Source organism: Mytilus galloprovincialis, chromosome 5 (assembly GCF_965363235.1).
Source record: "Mytilus galloprovincialis chromosome 5, xbMytGall1.hap1.1, whole genome shotgun sequence".
Taxonomy (NCBI): Eukaryota; Metazoa; Mollusca; class Bivalvia; order Mytilida; family Mytilidae; genus Mytilus; species Mytilus galloprovincialis.
In genome coordinates, this window is record NC_134842.1 from 88,962,264 (window position 1) to 88,968,786 (window position 6,523).

Below are 6,523 nucleotides of genomic sequence, written 5' to 3' on the forward strand. Positions count from 1 at the left end.
GCAGACTTGTACAGAAACGATATGTTGTCGAAATTCTGTTCGTATCTTTTAGACATCGTATGGCCATCGCACCATCATCGTAATCCATCGTTTAGCCTTCATAATCCATCGTTTAGCCTTCGTGGTCCATCGTGTAGGCTTCGGCTGAGATATGAAGCTTAAATACCCGTCTTCGGTTAACCTTCGTATGTCCATCTTTTGCTATCGTATATAATTTCGGCACCATCGTATAGACTTCGTTATTCATCGTACTTGCTTCGGTCACTTTTTGGTATTTTAACGAGATCGGGACCAACTTCGTACGAACTTACAATTTTCGCATTCGGGTGTCCATCGTATATAAAAATCGGGACAGTGTGACGCGGGCATTAACGATATGCCAAAACCAGCTAATAGTAGTGTACTGTTAAGCATTCTAGTTAGTGGTTGTAGTGCATAAGGCAACAATTAGTACCTATTTTGTAAAATCACATTCTCTTACTTTTGAAACCTCTATGTTAAAAACAGTCAAACAAATATGTAAGCTTCAAATTTATGGCCAGCCTCAAATCTGTTTTCTATATTGTACTGTCGTAGACGTCACAAATCTATGTCCTGTCCTTTTTATAGAAATTTAATATGCACTGTTGGTGTCAGAATTAGCAAAAAGTCTTGAAGGATAAGAATAGACATGTTCGAAAAATGCCTTTAACCAAATATTAGTCTGGGAGTAGGGTATATGAATCAGGGACGCATGTTCACCCCTTCTACTGTACATTAAAAAGTGCAAATAACTAATTCTTCAGATTCCCCCTCCTTATTGTCTCCCCCTTATTAATATTAAATAGTAACATGTATTTGGTGTTTTGCATTATTGTTTTATGTAATATGTATGTGCTAGCTATTTAAAATTTAATAAATTAACTTCAGCGTTCAAGTCTAACATGAGTTCTAAAAAAAACTGTTTCATGTAATACTTGTTAAAATGTACTTCATTTTTTCTAGAATTCTTAAAAGGTTTAAAATAATTTTATAAATGTAGAGGAATAAAATATACTGTGGGAAAAAAATGACGAAATAAAAAAAATATTCCAAGAAATGACGAAGCCTTTATAGGAAACGAAATGACAATATTTCACATGGCTATAAATGCACTTGGAAGAAATTTCTTCCAACCAGTATCACTAACAACAAATTTGTACACTCAACAACAAAAAATTCTTACGGGTGTAAATGAACTTGGAAGAAATTTCTTCCAAGTAGTGGTGGAGACTTTATACAGAATGGAATGTTTTTTTTCTTTCTACTGTAAAAGTTCTTGGAAGAAATTTCTTCCAAGATTGAGTCTTGAAATGGAGTGACTTATTTTTTTTATAATATAAATACCAAATATAAATATGTTTCTTTGTTTAATATGTTGAAAATTATGTTGAATAATTAATAATGTATTGGCAATTTTTTTTTTTTGCTAAATTCAATTGAAACTTCTGCAGTGCACTGTGGAATTTTTTTTTTTTAATCTTTAAAGAAATTTCTTACTGTTGTAAAAGTAACTGGAAGAAATTTCTTCCAAGAAGGAACATTAAATAAGTGAACTATCTGTGTTGAACAAATGGACAATAATTTGTAAAAATATTACATGTTTCTATATTTGTTGGAACAAGTTTTGGATGATTTAAATTTACTTGGAAGAAATTTCTTCCAACGTGTGAGGGGATACAAAATGAAGTGAAAAAGTTGAGTTTATGAACTAAAATTGTACGATACTTTATTGGAAATGAAATAAATTTTCTAATTTGTTGGAAGAAATTTCTTCCAAGGAGACGGGAAATTTATATGAACAAAATTTATTGAACAATTTATGGCTTTCCATTTTATTAATTAATAGGTTACTGTTCCTTCATTTCATTGTAATTTGAATGTTTTGTAAAATATGAATAGTAATTTAATATATATATCCAATAAAATTGTCAAACTAATGATGTTTTTTTCTCCATGTGTTTCCTTTGCCAGAGAAGAAATTTCTTCTAACACTGTTTGTTTGCAAAAAATACCCACCAAAAGCAGAATATTAGCATATGAAATTGCAGAATTAGGTATTTTCACAATAACAGCAAATTTCGACCTGTAAAAAGGACATTCTTGGATTTTCCTTTTTTATTTTGGACTCTCTTATTATTAAATGTTTCTCAATTTACAAAATTTAGTAAACATTATTGGTTGAACCATTTAAGTCGAAGATAGATTTTGAAACGAAATAAATGTCGGTGTTATTTTGCATTTTGTTTTTCTTTTGCCAACAGACTTCCTTCCAAGGTTGATAATGCTTCAAGTAAAACGATTGGATTTTGACGAATCTATTTTGTTAAAACTTAATTGCTCCTCTACAAGACAAAGTTTTGGCAACAGTGCGGAATTTATAGTCAATGGACGAACCGTAGATCACATTTCGTTTCATGCCAACACATGTTATAATAGTAAAAGAGAAGAATGTATTACAGACAACTGCCAATGTTTCCCAGATGACAATGTTTACATCTATAACTTTAAAAAGAAAGAACAAACTGCTGAACTAACACTTGGATGCCAGATGAGATTTGCTGACAATATCACTTCACAAATATTCCAAGTGATTACTTCTGTAAAGATCAATGGATCGGGTAATTTGTTGTATATTCTTTGACATATTTTTTTTCCATCTTTTTTTCTTTATGAGCTCAGTAGTAGAACATATTTAAGAAGCATAAGACCACGCAAAACACTTCGCGAATTATTTTCTTTTGAAGGAGAATATATTTTAATATAAAACAAAATCATAGGGCTTTATTTTATTTTTTCTAACTTAAAACGATACATGTAAAATTTTATACTGATCATTATCAATCAACACGTATAACAGTAATTAAAATGCAGATACTATAATAAATTAACACATGGCAAGAGTAAAATCTCTTTTTTCTTACTGTGCTATAATCTGGATAATGGACAGCAAAGGTGTGCATTAACTACCTCAGATATACTGCACAGTTCAAATATATGTTTACCTTTTGGGGCGGTTCCTGGATTTTGAAAGGGGCGGTATTCTAGTTTAAACATATTTTTTATTGTCCAAAAAAAAACATTGACAATAGGATTGGACACAAGTTTTGCAACTTAGAACGTCTTCTCCATTACATACAAATAATACATATCCGAACAAATATGAAATACATAATAATAACATCATAAACAATATTAATATGAAGACATGAAATTAACAAGAATTTATACGACATGGTTCATCGATTCAGTCGAGTTGACCGTAAATTTTTATGAAAGACCTACCTAATAGGTTGTTTTAATCTTGGAATAAATATTCACTCAAAAGGTAAGTTTTTATTGTATTTTGAACAATTAAATTAAAGTGTTGTTGTCAACTGATGGATAATAAAATCAAATTGATGATCCATGTCTTAGGAAAAATTCGAAGTCAACAAAAAGTAATAACATTGTTATTGGTATATATTTAACCATAATGTTTATAAACTATGAAAAGCGATTGGTCTCTTTAATATAATTCTGCACTTTTATAAAAATTAGCGTGTTTATGTTGATATTAAACAAAGCATTGCCGTACATTAAATTTTCAAAGTCGGTAGGTATATTTTCTTTTCTAAGTTCAAAAAATAATTTATTCCTTTGCACTGTATAATTTTTACACGAGAGGAAATAATGTTGAGCATTTTCATATAAATAACCACATTGACACATTGCGTTAGTTTTAATATTTGCGTGATACAGATCCATGTTCAGGGCACTGCATTTGTTTCTTAATCTTGCGTGTAAAACATTTAAATATCTATCGCCAATATTGAAATATGTAGGGGGTGATTTGTTTTTAAAATATTTCTGTTTAATTTTTAATTCAAACATATTTAAAGAAAGTTCATTTCTAATACTTAAATCGAGCGAATTCCACAGTTTGATACTAGATGGAATAAATGATTCCTGATAAAGAGACAGTCTGCTAGAGGTTTGGTATATATTTTGACTGCTTCGTAGATTGTAGTTGTTCGTTTCTGCAATTGTAGGGGGTATTAAATCTAATAAGTATTCTGGGGCGTCCTCTTTCATAATTTTGTAAAATAAAGTTAATTTCTTCACTTCCCGTCTTGTTTTTAATTTTTCCCATCCCGTCTCTAAATAAAGTGATTGAGTGCTAGCATAGCTTGTTAGACCAGTGACAATACGTGCTGCTTCCAGTTGTAATTTTTCTAATCTTTCAGAATTCAACTGACCACAATTATCCCAAACTTCAGAAGAATATTCTAGAACAGGCCTTATAAAAGTTAAATATATTCTTTCTAAATATTCCCTTTTTAGTCGGAATTTCAAACGTCTAAGAACATTTAATTGTTTTGATACCTTTTCTATTAGAGAATCAACATGCTTGGTCCACTTACAGTCACTGCTAAAAAATATGCCTAAATGTTTATGACTAGTAACCGTATCTACCTGAACTGCGCCAAAATGAAAAATCAAGTTATTTTTTGAATTTTTGTTACTAAATAACATAATATTAGTTTTATTTGGATTGAATTTAACTAGCCAATCATTTGCCCAGGAATTAATATTTTGCAGATCGATATTTATCATAGATTGAGAGTAGTTTCATCTGGAGCAGTATTTCCAATAGATGTATCGTCTGCAAACATTCTACTCAATCCAATCATATCATCTGCAATGTCATTAATGAATATTAAAAATAAAAGAGGACCCAGTACCGAACCCTGTGGAACACCAGCTTTAAGATTACCTAATTCTGAAGTCGCATCTTTTAATACTACCCTCTGAGTTCTATTTGTTAAGTAACTTTCGATCCATAATAACAGATTACCTTTTATACCATATCTTTCTAACTTAAGAAGTAGACCCCTTATCCATACTCGATCGAATGCCTTGCTTACATCGGCAAAAGTTAAACTTGTATAGAATTTATTGTCTAAAGCATATACGATAGAATGATACATCTCAATTAGTTGATGAAAAGTAGAGCAGCCGGGTAGGAAACCAGACTGAAATTTATACAAAAGTTTATTAGAAACTAAATGATTGAATATATGTTTATATATTATTTTTTCTAGTACCTTGCTTACGCAAGAAAGAAGTGATACTGGTCTATAATTACACGGCATTGACTTATCTCCATTTTTAAATAAAGGAATAACATATGCCAATTTCCAATCTTTAGGAAATATATTTTGAGAGAGCGATTTGTTAAAAAGAATACATAAGGGAAGAGCAATTTCATTTTTTACTGCTATAAGCATTCTATTACTAATTTTGTCAGGACCAACAGCTTTATTTGGATCTAAAGTGGAAATAATATCTTTAACGTCTTCTAAAGTTACTGTAATTTTAGACAAAATGTTAATACCTCTATCATCGAACTCGGGCAATTTTTTGTTTTCATCATCTAGACTAGCTATTGAACAAAAATATCTATTTAGAATATCAACTTTTTCTTTTGCATCATAAGAAAATTCAAAATTATTACTAGGGTTTTGCATCGGTGGAATATCATTTGAAGATCTGTCTTCTTTTAATAAGGAGTTTATTATTTTCCAATATACTCTACTACTCGTTTCAATTGCTTTAGTTCATTTAAGTTTTCATTAATATTTTCATAAAAGTTTTGTTTAATTTGTTTCTTTAAATTATTCACTCGATTCCTTTGGTTTTTAAATTTCTTTTCGTTTGTCATGCTTTTATTTTTTATAAATATTTTACGAAACCTGTCTCGTTTTCTTATTTCTTTACGGAGATTTGAATGAAACCAAATTTTATCATTAGATCTAATAATTACTTCTTTTTTCGGAATGCAAGATTCAGTCACTTTTAAAAATTCGTCCGTAAATATATTGCAAGATTCATGGATGCTAATATCATTATCCAGTAATTTATTCCATTCGACCTCTGAAACCATCTGTTTCATTAAATTATAATCCCCCCTTTTATAGTCCCATATTGTACGTTTGAAACTCTTCGAGTTACTGAACCCGCTTCTGACTGTTATGTAAGTACCTTCATGATCACTTATGTCTCTATTGATAGGTATAATACCCGAGTCAATAAATTGAATGGAATCAGTTATCAATATTGGGTCTAATAAGGACAACGATCCAGTTCGAGAATCAAAATGAGTAGCATCGCTAATTGTATTAAATAGACCATTTATACTTAGTATATCACTGATACAGTTAGGAAGGTTGAGAAAAAAATTTTTGTTTAGATCACCCAAACAAATAATATGATTACTTTCGTCTAATGCCCTTATCAACATCATATCGTATAACGACCAAAATTTGGACGGTGAAAAACGTTCAGATCGATAAGTTATGTTTATCAATATCACGTGCAATTTTGTTTTCAACTCAAACCACATAATTTCTATACTATCATGCTCCAAATCCAGGCGCCGCTTTATGTTAATGTTACTTTTATAATACATAATAACACCGCCTCCATCGGAGTTCCTGTCTTTTCTTATTGGTGTTTCAAATTC